Genomic DNA, 12,879 nt, shown 5'->3' on the forward strand with positions numbered 1-12,879 from the left:
TGTTGGGGAAAACAGCTGACATATTGTGAGGACACTCAAGCAGCCTTATGGAGAGGTCTACCTGGTGACAAACTGAGGTCTCTTATCAACCGCCAGAAAGGAACGGAGGCTATTTCCAACAGACGTGTGAGTGACCATTTTGGTAAGTGGCTTCTCCTGCCCCTGTCAAGCTTTCAGATGACCACACCTCCAGAGGTCATCTTGACCACAGCTTCATGAGAAACCTTGAGCCAGAACCACCCAAAGAAGCTGCTCCATAATTCCTGATTCACAAAAATAGTGAGATAATAAATGTGTGTTGTTTTTAAACCACTAAGTTTGGAGTGGTCTATTATGCATGATAGATAACTAATGTACTATCCAGCAACCAAATAAGCAGTCAGGGAAGAGGTGGAATAAGCCCCCTTATATCTTCATGCAGAGTACACAGGTCCTCGACAGTAAAGAATCAGACCAGGATTAAAAAGAAGGAAATAATGCCATTTTCAGCAACATGGATGGACCCTAGAGACCGTCATACTGAGTGGAAGTAAATCAGACAGAGAAGGAGAAACATCATATGACATCCTTTATATGTGGAATCTAAAAAGAAATGATACAAATGAACTTACTTACAAAACAAAAACAGATTCACAGGCTTAGAACAAACTTCTGGTTTCCTGTTCACACTGCTGTATTTTAAATGGATAACCAACAAGGACCTACTGAATACCACAGGGAATTCTGCTCAATGTTATGTGGCAGCTCGGATGAGACAGGAGTTTGGGAGAGAATGAGTACATGTCTATTTATGACTGAGTCCCTTTGCTGTCCACCTGAAACTATCCCTACATTGTTAATCAGCTATACTCCAATATAAAATAAAAGTTAAAAAAAAATCAGTCCAGTGAGTTTCTTTTTTCTCAACCCATTCAGCCTTGTGGTTCTCTGATGCAGAGCCATTTCCCTTCAACCTACAGGAAATCACTACAGAAAAGAACACCTACCAATAACGTGCACCACAAGTAGAGATGTCTCCCATAAACAGTCATGTCACAGTGGAAACAGAACCGACTCAGGAATCACGGCATCTGGATTGGGATTCCAGATCTGTCGCTGACACAGTGTACACAGCAGTTAGCTTCTCTAAATCTTGATGTTCTCATTCACAATGTGGGGATAATTTCTAATTCATAAAGTGATTAAAAGTAGGTGGAAAGATCACTTATGGAGAGCTTCTAGCACATTTACTCACTCAACAAACATTTAATCATGCTTTGTTGTTATCATTCAGTCACTAAGTTATGTCCGACTCTTTGCCACCACATGGACTGCAGCACGCCAGGCTCCTCTGTCCTCCACCGTCTCCCTGAGTTTGCTCAAATTCATGTCCATTGAGTTGGTGATGATGTCTAACCATCCCATCCTCTGAACCTCCTTTCTCCTTTTGTCTTCAATCTTTCCCAGCATCAGGGTCTTTTCCAGTGAATTGATTCTTCACATTAGGTGGCCAAAGTTTTAGGCACTGTGTTAATTATGGATAAAAATATAAGATAGAACCATACCCTCATAGAACTTTCAGTGGAAAATAAACATAACGAAGTAATAATTTTTTTAAAGCATGGTAAAATGTGTGATACATTGTAGGTCCTCACTAAATACTTGGTTTACCTTCCCTTTTACCTTCTCCTAGAGTCCTTCTTGGTGGTGGTGTTTTTTCTTCAAGACATCTTATTTGACCACTGAAAGCATGGTCACAGTATCCCTCCAATTTCTAGACTATTCCACAAAAAGTTGAGAATTAACCATTCTCTATGATGCAGGTCCTTTATTTTTATGGGAACATAGAATTTATCTTCCAATTGTGTGCCAGACCTACTTCTCAGAAGGCCATGGAAGGGAGGGTTGAAAACATTTCTTGCAGAATTTGGTCTGAAACTGTATCATGAAAAGCTGACATTTTTCAATGGATGGCAACAAAATCCTCAGGCTATTTGGAACCTACTGGGGAGTAGTGAGCAGGAGTAGTGGTGGCAGTCAGGACATTTGTGCAAATTTGCAACAGATGGCATCTAAGTCTGATGACTGTCCTGCATCTCTGATGACTTGGCATACTACTGTCTGTCCAATGGTGGCACTTCTGTATGAAATGGTAGTGCCGGGAAATTACAGTGGACCTCAGGAAACCCAGGTTCTATGAACTAATAGGTTTGTCTTTGATGTATTACATTTCTCCTTTCTCAGCACCAGTTTCCCCAGACATAAAATACAGTGGACTCCATAAGCATTTTTCCTAAATCTACATTGATTTGATAATAGTCCCTTGTCAACAATAAGCTTCCCAGGTGGCACTAGTGGTAAAGAACCCATCTGCCAATGTAGGAGATGTAAGAAACGCAGGTTCAATCCCTGGATCAGGAAGATCCCCTGGAGGAGGAAATGGCAACCCACCCCAGTATTCTTGCCTAGAGAATCCCATGGACAGAGGAACCTGACGGGCTACAGTCCATAGCGTTGCACAGAGTAGGACATGACTGAAGCGACTTAGCATGTATTTCAACAATAACTGCTACCACTATTGAGCACTCTTCCTTACCCACTGCTTTGGATTTTATTTACATTATCCTAATCTGTAAACAAATCTTGAGATAAAGGGCATCGTGATGTTCATTTTTAAGGCACAAAAGTTTGGGTGAGCGACCTCCTCAAGGTCAGGGGCAGGGCTACAGTTTGGACTCAGGTCTCTGCTATTCTAACCTAAGTGATTCTGAAGCTCAGACTTACTGAATGACAAGATATTCCAGAAATACCCAGGGCAGGCGTGATGTCCTATATCACACAAGAATATAAAAACGAAAAATAATTCAGCCAAAAATATTTTAATAGGGATTTTTACATGATTTATTAGGATTTTTATGTAATTTTTAATATCATTTTTTCCAGGTCCCATCTTACCATCACAGAATCTTAGGAAGTAGATTTGATATCTGTGGACTTAATTTGCCCAAGAGAAAAATTTTAGTAATGCTTACAACAAAGACAAAAAGACTGTCAGTTAGAATAGAGAGCATACTTTTCACCTGGGAGGACTCAATATTTGTACACCCAGAGCATCTTGTCAGCTCCTTTTAAGCTCCAGTATAATCAGAAATTGAGGATCCCCATTGGACCTCAGAAATTTTGATTTGTCTACAGGAATTGCTGAATGCCTGCTATGTACCAAGCAATGTGTCTAGGCTTCTATACATGCATATTTCATTTTATCTCTCCACATCTAACCGATGAGAAAAGTGTAATGAAATTTCATTTTGCAAATGAAGAAAATAGGGCTCAGAGCAAGAAAAGGGATTTTTCAAGGTTATACTGCAAGTAAAAGGCTGGAAAGGGATTAGAACCTAAGGCTGCCAGTTTCTCTTCATTACACCAAGCCTGCCTCACATGGACACTGATCTCCCATCACTTTATTTGGAAAGGTCCGCTCCTCTCTCATTCATGAAAAAGTAACTTTATCTAACAAACCCAGAAGCAGACATGAAGCATGAAATAATGAAACCCAGGTGGCAACAAGCATGGCTCTTGCCTGGAGTGGGGAGCAGGGAAGTCCTGGCAACATAACCCTGAAAATAACAAAGAGTGGCTGAAACTAAGAAGGAAGAATCATCCAAGGATCCTGAAATTGGATATTTTCTCAAGCCTCACCTATGATCAAAAATAAATCATAAAGCAGTGAAGACACCAACCTCAAGGAAACACCAGAGTTAAATTCGTGCTGAAAAATCTCCTGGCATTAGGGAAACATATCATGTCGACATTTCTGGGAGATTAAAACAAACCAAATAACAATGACATCCAAAAGAAAATCAATGAAAAAACTTTTTAAAAAAAGAGACATCAGTGGATTAAGGTTCAGCAGCAGATCACAAGGAGAAATAAGACTTGTATTTTATTCATAACTTATTACCTATACCCCCTAACCTCCAGTACAATCTCTATAAGATAGGTGGTTAGAATTCCCAATTTGTAGATAAGGAAACTTATCTTTAAAGTCTTCATTTGCCCCTTCAGATCTTTTCTCCACCCATCTCCATCTGACCCTCACCCTAGGAAACTGACTTTTATGGACTACATCAATGAGCTCCTTGCCTTCTGGATTCCAGTAGGCTTTTAGTCCATTGGAGCCAGCAGGGAGATTGGAAGATAGGAGGATGACATCTGGCTTTTTATTACTCCAACTCTTTTCCTGCCAGAACTTGGATTGGCTGCAATCTTCCATTGAAAGTTACAGCTCCCTCCAGGCAGCTCTTCCCTACAGCAATAACAACTCTCCAAGCTCTGTGAAATGACTCCTCTGCTTGTCTTCCACCCTAGGCTTAGAGTGATAATGGTTGTACTGTCACTAGCTCTGAGATGCTTCACCATTCCTTATGAGGGTCCTTTAGCTCTGTATGCATCTTTTCAAACAGTCTTCTCTTTGAACTTCCTCAATCACACTAAGGGTACACACTGGTTCCTCTGGGAGAGATCCTGACTGATGCTGAATCCAAGACACAGAAAGGTTAAGTAACTGGCATCAAGTCACATAAATAGTCTAAGTAGCTAAGTCGTGTCTGACTCTCACAACCCCATGGACTGTAGCCCACAAGGCTCCTCTGTCCATGGAATTCTCCAGGCAAGAAAACTGGAGAAGGTTGCCATTTCCTTCTCCAGGGGATCTTCCCAACCTGGGGATTGAACCCAGGTCTACTGTATTGCAGGCCAATTCTTTACCAACTGAGCTACAAAAGGCAATGCTATAACATACAAACCCCTAAATCTCAGTGACTTCAGTCAATATACATTTATTTCTGACTCACCCGAGTCCAATATGGGGGTTCCTGAGTAGCAGGTGGCTCTTCTCCAAGTGGTCAATTAGGGAATCTAACTCTGACTTTCTGGCTCCACCATATTCATCATTCCTTAAGGAATCAATCCTGAATATTCACTGGAAGGACTGATGCTGAAGCTGAAGCTCCAATACTCTGGCCACATAACGCAAAGAGCCGGCTCATTGGAAGAGACCTTGATGCTGGGAAAGACTGAGGGCAGGAGGAGAAGGGGGCAACAGGATGAGATGGTTGGATGTCATTTTTGACTCAATGGACATGAATTTGAGCAAACTCTGGGAGATAGCGAGGGACAAAGAAGCGTGGCAGGCTGCAGTCCATGGGGTCGAAAAGAGTCAGACATGATTTAGTGACCGAAAAACAGTATATTTAACATATGATTTTCCAAGGTGCCCCTGGTCATTGGCATTAGACTGAAAGATATGGATCCTTGAATATGGAAGGGGTGTGCCCGGCCTGAAAGTGGCAAGTATCTCCACCACCTCTATTCCATCAACCAGAGCTCTATCATGTGACTGTCCAATTACGAGAGGCCCAGAGAAGCATGCTCAGGAGGGTAAAGGAAAGGGTTTGGGGAAGAGCTGGTCAGTATCATCTTTGCAGGCTCAAATTCACAGCTTTCCCATTCAAAATTTAAGGCTTCTAGTTCATGGTATATTCTGTGTATTTAATATGCGCATCAAATAACAAGAATCAACTCTGCGAGTTCAGAGGGCAAAGAGAGAGAGTGAGAACAAATTGAACAATTTTGTAGATTCTGTCAAGGAAATATCTGCTCTAGAAAGAACAAGATGGGGAGCAAGTGGCCTCAGCCTGTTTCAGTGAGCACTCACCTTCATAATTGAAGTGTCTCACTGCACATGAGTATGATTCTAGCGTTTGTGTGCTTATGTGCTAAGTCCCTTCAGTGGTGTCTGACTCTTTGCGATCCTGTAGACCCTATAGACCAGCAGACACCTCTGTCCATGGGATTCTCCAGCAAGAATACAGTAGTGGGTTGCTGTGCCCTCCTCCAGGGGATCTTCCCAACCCAGAGATGGAACCCGCGTCTCTTACATCTCCTACATTGGCGGGTGGGTTCTATACCACTAGTGCCACCCAGGAAACCCTTCTAGCATTTAAGGATACATATTTTTCTACCGCTCAGTCTCTATTTATTGCATAGACACATATGTATTTATCTCTTTAATCAGAAATGCTACTGTCATAAGATGCTATGAACAAAAATTTGCATTCTATGATCCACAGTCCCTTTTAGAAATCTCAAGGGTAATTTTGATAACTTATCCACTGAATTTGGAGCTTGTGCCATGTATCCTGAATCTCTGCTCCACCCAGACTGTAGATCCTTCTCCCCACTTGCACCTCTGTGGATTTCTCTCTCCTGCGTGTGAGTTTTATAGTGTCAGTACACACCCTCTGAGAATACAGACGGTGCAACTTTTTGCAGTGCTCTGTAAATATGAAGATTCACTACTCAATAAGTATTGACCTGTTGACATCACCTTTTTCCCACCTTGAAAGCATTTCCAGTGATCCAGGAATTTAGAGAAAGAACATGTCTTATGAAGTTAACTTTTCCTACCCAAATCAACTGAAGGACTCATATAAAAGCAATGTTATTTCAAGATTAAAAAACAATGTATTTGAATCCTTCCTCAGTAAGTAAAATGTTCCAAAGACCCACTGTATAGCACAGAGAACTCTGCTCAATATTGTGTAACAGCCTAAATAGGAAAATGAATAACTAAATCACTCTGCTATATACTTGAAACTATTACAACATTGTCAATCGGCTGTGTGTGCTCAGTCACTTCAGTTGTGTCCGCCTCTTTGCATCCTCATGGACCATAGCCCACCAGGCTCCTCTGTCCACAGGATTCTCCAGGCAAGAATATGAGAGTGGGTTATCATGCCTTCTTCCAGGGTATCTTCCCCACCCAAGGATTGAACCCACGTCTCTTGCATCTCCTGCATTGGCAGGCTGATTCTTTACCACTGAGCCACCTGGGAAGCCCCGCAAGGCTCATACCTGGGATCAACAAACAATGCATGCATTATCCAACAAAAAACAAGATAAATACTGAAGGCAGTCAGGATGTAAAGAACTTTGAATCCAGGTGGCATGTTGAAAAGTGTCCTGATATGGGAGAGGGACATGGCCCTTTAGATAGTGGTCAGAAAAGGCCCCTGTGACCGGTGGGAAGGGGAGGGTGGGCAAGATAGGAGTAAGAGATCAAGAGCTGAAAGCTACTATGTATAAAATAAATAAGCAACAAGGATATATTTTACAGCACAGGGAAATATAGCCCTATTTGATAATAACTTCAAATTGAGTATAATCTATAAAAATATTGAATGACTATGTTGTACATCTGAAGCTAATAAAATATGGTAAATCAACTATACCTCACTTAAAAACAAAGAAAGGACAAGGCTCCTCGGAATGAGAAGGAGTGGGTCAGGTGAAGGGTGAAGGAACAGTATTCCAGGCATGAAGGTCAACTATTGCAATGGCCTTGAGCTCAGGTGATTTGTGGAAACATGGGGAATAACCTGAGCCTGTGGGGCTGCAACAGAGACTTTAAACATGAGGTGGGAAGGTGACTGGGGTGTTTCCTTGGCCTCCAGAGCCTATAAGTCAGGACATCGAGGGTTCGATTGTTTTCTGTGTGTCATAGAAAACTGCAGAGGGGAGGAGAGTGAGTGTTGGAAAGTTATGATCTGTTCGGGGATTTTTGTTTTACTTTGTTATAGGAATCTCACCATCCATTCTATGCAGAATAAGCTTTGGGGGATTGACAAGGGTAGAAGCAGAGAGGCCAATTAGGAGATGAGAAACAATGCCTTGAACTATAGAGGTAGATTTGGAGGTGGTGACCATGGTCAGATTGAAGATGCATTTCAGGATCTGCTGATGGATATGGCATGGGCTGAGAAGGAAAGTAGGACTTTCAGGGGTAACTCTTAGGTTTGGAGCTTTGGTATCTAGAAGAAGTGTTTGGCTGTAGCTGACATGGAGGTCCATGGAAGAGGTGTCCCACACTAGTGGTGGAAAATCCACCACTGCCTGGCTCATGGCTTTCAAAGGGCTTCTCTGGTACTAGTCACCAGGCATTTGATGTGTATCTACTCAAAGAAAACATGGTCCCTATCATCAGAGAGTCCTAGGCTGAAAGGAAAAATGGATGTACAAACAGATCATTATGCTGAGAGAGAAAGCCCACAGACATTCTAGGAATAAAGGGAGAGACAATGAACCCAGAGTGTAGACTCCAAAGGGCTTTGTGGAGGAGATGACACCTATGAATAGATAAGACGTGAAAAATAAATAAAAGCCAAAGAGATTAGGAAGGGCAATCAGACAGAGCAAACACGTGAGCAAAAGAAGAGGGTGGAATGGCATGACCACAAAGCGCATGCATTTCACCAGGACAAGCTCTAAAGGCAAAAGCAGAAGATGGCATGTACATTCTGTTACCATCTATATGGGTAATTCCATCATGCTTATTGTCATAAAAGCTAGAACTTGTCAAAGAATTGAAAACAGGTTTGTTTTAATTATTAATATTTTAGAAGATTTGTAAAAACCTCTTTTCTTTTGCTGCTTATACAAAAATTAATACCACCACACACAGGTATGTATACCCAGCATACATACACCATACATGCACACACCACACACACACCACATACAAGCACACACATGAGTTTAGCCAAAACAAACAATAAAAGAAGCAATTTTCAGCAACTTTTGAGCCAAAGAAAATAGAAATAAACCATACCATGTAATACTAATTACAGAAAAGTGTGTGGGCACTAGGGTCAAACAGTAGAATCTTGGCTCTTTTGCTTGCTGGTTGTGTGATTGTGGGCAAGATGATTAACCATGCCTGCTTCCTTATTTGCCAAAAGGGTTATCTGTATCACTTTAAACTGTAAGTATCTCGAGCGAGAGTCACCCTCTGAGAAGATTCATGATACTCTTAGGTCTTCATATTGAACTTTATAATGCATTGGCTCATTTTTGCTCAGTTTGACTTCTAATCCACTTATTTTACATGGTTTGGAAATAAGAGCCTAGAATAGATGACTACATGTTCTATCTCCAATCCCTATTAGCTTTACTCATGAAATTACAGAGATAATCTAACCCAAGTTTCTCTTTTTACTTTGGAGAAGCTAACTGAACCCCAGAGGAGTCAAGTGCTTTGCCCAAAGTCACAGAGAAAGTCAATGATAAAGCTGAGACAAAAACTTAAAACTTCCAATACCCAATTCAGTGCCTCTTGGCAAATATTTGCTGACTGCATATTAATGACCCAGAGATGATTAAAGCACAGTCCCTGCCCACAAATGTTCCACAGTCTGGTGGACTTTATGGAACCCAGCAGGTGACCAGTTGCGATGCTCCCTAACCTTATTTGAGCATGAGTTTGAGAGGCAAGGTAAGAGCCCAGTGATTTCCCAGCTTGGGGTTTGGGTTCTGGAGAGCTGACACCCAGCGACTCAGTAGCCACAATCTGGAAATCTTCTAGCGCTCAACCTGCACCAGTTCCCAGCAGAAACTGGCACATTCACAGCTGTTTTGCATAAGCCTCACATGGAAGACTAGGATGTTTCTGAGAAGCAAAAATGCTAAAAGTAAGAAATCAAACCAATCATTTAAACCTGACAGAAAGATATGATGTATTTAGCAAGATTCTGGAGGCGAGAGTACCAGGACTGGCTCAATCCCTCTGTGACATCTTCCGAACATCACACTCGGTCAGATTTTACCCACTGTGTCAGGTCCTCAGAGGTCTGTAACGAAGCTCTGTGACTCACCAGGCCCTGGAATTCTGCCACGCACTAGGGTTCAGCGGTTCTATCAACCATTGATCCTCAATCTTATCCCCAAATGCTCTCTAGTTCAGCCATCAGTCAAGCCTCAGAGTCTGGTCATCCCAGAACCGCAGTCCACGCCCCTTCTGTTTCTGAGAACTCGAGAATAGGAAGAGAACAGGAAGAATGTTCAGACCCCAAATTAAGAACAGCCGACTCAGTACATCAATGTAATGGATTCCTAGTAAATTATCAGTTGCCAAGGAACCTCTCAGGATGGCTTTAATGAAAAAACTAAATTCTCAAAGTCACTTCTGGGCCCACACCTTCGTGACCGTGTCTCCTCCTCCCTCAGCATCTCACTTGGACTGTTTCAAGAGTCTGTGCCCTGTGACGCAGCTTCCCCGAATGAGTAATAACTCCTGTGAGGGGCGAGTCAAGAGTGTTCTGACGGGAAAGTGTGGCCCCCTGCCAGAGGAACTTTTCCCTTTTTTCCTCTCACACTCCTTCTCTGCTTCCTTTTTCCTCCTAAAGGGAAAAATCTAAAGTAGGTGTTCAGCTTAGTCACCCAAGGGAGTCGTTTTGACTTGTCGAAAGTAAGGACTGCTCCAGCCTAACTCTTTGACTGACAGACAAGCACGTTGTTCAACATCACGCTTAAACCTGCTGAAACCTTAAGGCAGTCATCCATGTTTTCAGTGTTCCAATCAGGTTGGGCAAAACACTCTGGGGCAGTGAAAGTTGATGGTTCTGGAGTCATTCAAATCAAGCCAGATTCCCCATTTTCTAGCTCTGGGTTACTGGCCAAGTTACTCAATGAGCTTCTCATTCACTCCTGCAAAACTGGAACGACAACATTCACATTATTAGATTGCTGTAAGGATTTTAAAAAAACATGTAAGGGAAGCAATATAAATGCCCATCGACAGATGAATGAATAAAAAAGATGTGGTACATATTTAGAATGGAATAGTACATGGCCAGAAAAAGAAACAAAATTTGGTCATTTGTAGTGATATGGATGGATCTAGGGATGGATCTGTCATACAGAGTGAAGTAAGCCAGAAAAAAGAAAAGCAAATATCATATATTAACACATATGTATGAAATCTAGAAAGATGTTACATATGAGCCAGTTTGCGGGGCAGGAACAGAGATGCAGATGTAGGAAATGGACTTGTGTGGAGGAGGAAATGGCACCCCACTCCAGTATTCTTGCCTGGAAAATCCCATGGGCAGAGGAACTGTAGTCTGGCAGGCTACAGTCCATGGACATGACTGAGCACATACAAACCTTTGGAGAACTGAGTAAAGGATTCCCAGGGGAAAAAAAGAGAGACTTGTGGACATAGTGGGGGGATGGGGTGGAGGATGAGATGATTTGGAAGAGTAGGAGGGACATATACACACTCTCAAGCATCAAATAAGTACCTAGTGGGAAGCTGTTATATAGCACAGCGAGCTCAGCTCAGTGCTCTGTGATGACCTAGAGGGGTGGGATGGGGGGTGGTGGTGAGTGAGACTCAAGAGGGAGGGAATATATGTATACATATAACTGATTCCCTTGACTCTACAGCAGAAACTTACACAATGTTATAAACCATTTATACTCCAATAAAATCATTTTAAAAAACAAAATAAATAAAAATAAAAACCATCTAAGTAAATGGCTTATACCTATAATAATTCCTGGGACATGGCAAGTAATTTTTAAAAATCCTTACACAGAGATGCACGTAGGCTATGTGCATGTGTTTGTGTACGGACATATAGACACATATTTACTTACTCATTTATTCATATATATTCAACAAGGATCTCATGCCCACTAAATGCCCAGACCTAATTGAGGCGCTGGATATATAAACATTGAACAAAATAGAGAGATGTTCATCTCGGGTGTTATAGAGTGGAGACAGACAATAAACAAATAAATATGTAGTTGACAAGTGTCAATATGAGCTGTGAAGAAAAATAAAGTGTGGTAAAGGAGTAACAGAGCTGGAGGGGACAAGCTGTTAATTTAAACAGAGTGGTCAGAGGCAGTCTTGCTGCACGGAGACTTGAAAGAAAGGAGGGAGGGAGCCGTGTGGCTGTCTGAGAGGAGAATTCCAGCCAGCCGGAAGAGCAGGTGCAAAGGCTAAGGGGAAGGGAACCCCACGGCCTGGAGAGTAAGAACAGTGAGGGCAAGAGAGAGCAAGGGGGTCATGACAGAGGCTCAGAGAGGTAGCAAGGTTTGCTCACACAGGGCTTGTAAGCCAGATGGAGATGAGTGGACAGAGGTCTGTTATGTTCTGAATTATGTTTTAAAGGACTCACTCTGGTTGTTCTGTGGAGGGGAGATTAAAGTATCAAGTACAGAAACGAGGGGAAGAGTTAGCAGGCCTCCAGCCACAGCACAGCTGGGAAACGGTGGCTGTCTGCAGTAGAGTAGTCGTAAAAGAAGTCCTCATTGATTAATGATAATTATTGAACTTCCCAAGTGGCTCAGTGGTAAAGAATCTTCCTGCTAATGCAGGAGACGAAGGTTCAGTCCCTGGGTCAGGAAGATTCCCTCAAGGAGGAAATGGCCACCCACTCTAGTATTCTTGCCTGGAAAATCCCATGGACAGAGGAACCTGGCAGGCTACAGGTCACAAAGAATTGGACATGACTGAGCATGTATGCACGAATTATATAATAAAGGATGTAGATATTTAAAAAATGACAACTATTGAAGTCAGAGCTGACAGATGTCGCTATTGGGACAGGCATTACTGGGAAACAAAGTAGTCAAGGATGGCAGTACTATTTACAATAGCCAAGTCATGGAAGCATTCTAAATGTACATCAACAGATGAATGCATAAAGAAGAGATGGTACATATATACAATGGAATATTACTCAGCCATAAAAAGTAATGAAATTGAATCATTTGTAATAATGTGGATGAAACTAGAGAGTGTCATACAGTGTGAAGTACATCAGAAAGAGAAAAACAAATTTCATAAATTAACACATGTATGTGGAATCTAGAAAAATGGTACAGATGAACCAATTTGCAGGACACAATTAGAGATGCAGAAGTAGGGAACAGATATGCGGACATGGGGATGGATGGTAGTGGGATGAATTGGGAGATTGGGATTGACGTATGTGCACCATCATGTGTAAAACAGATAAATAGTGGGAAGCTGCTGTATAGTACAGGGAG

Source organism: Giraffa tippelskirchi, chromosome 6, assembly GCF_054371585.1.
Source record: "Giraffa tippelskirchi isolate mGirTip1 chromosome 6, T2T-mGirTip1v1.2.pri, whole genome shotgun sequence".
NCBI classification, from domain to species: domain Eukaryota; kingdom Metazoa; phylum Chordata; class Mammalia; order Artiodactyla; family Giraffidae; genus Giraffa; species Giraffa tippelskirchi.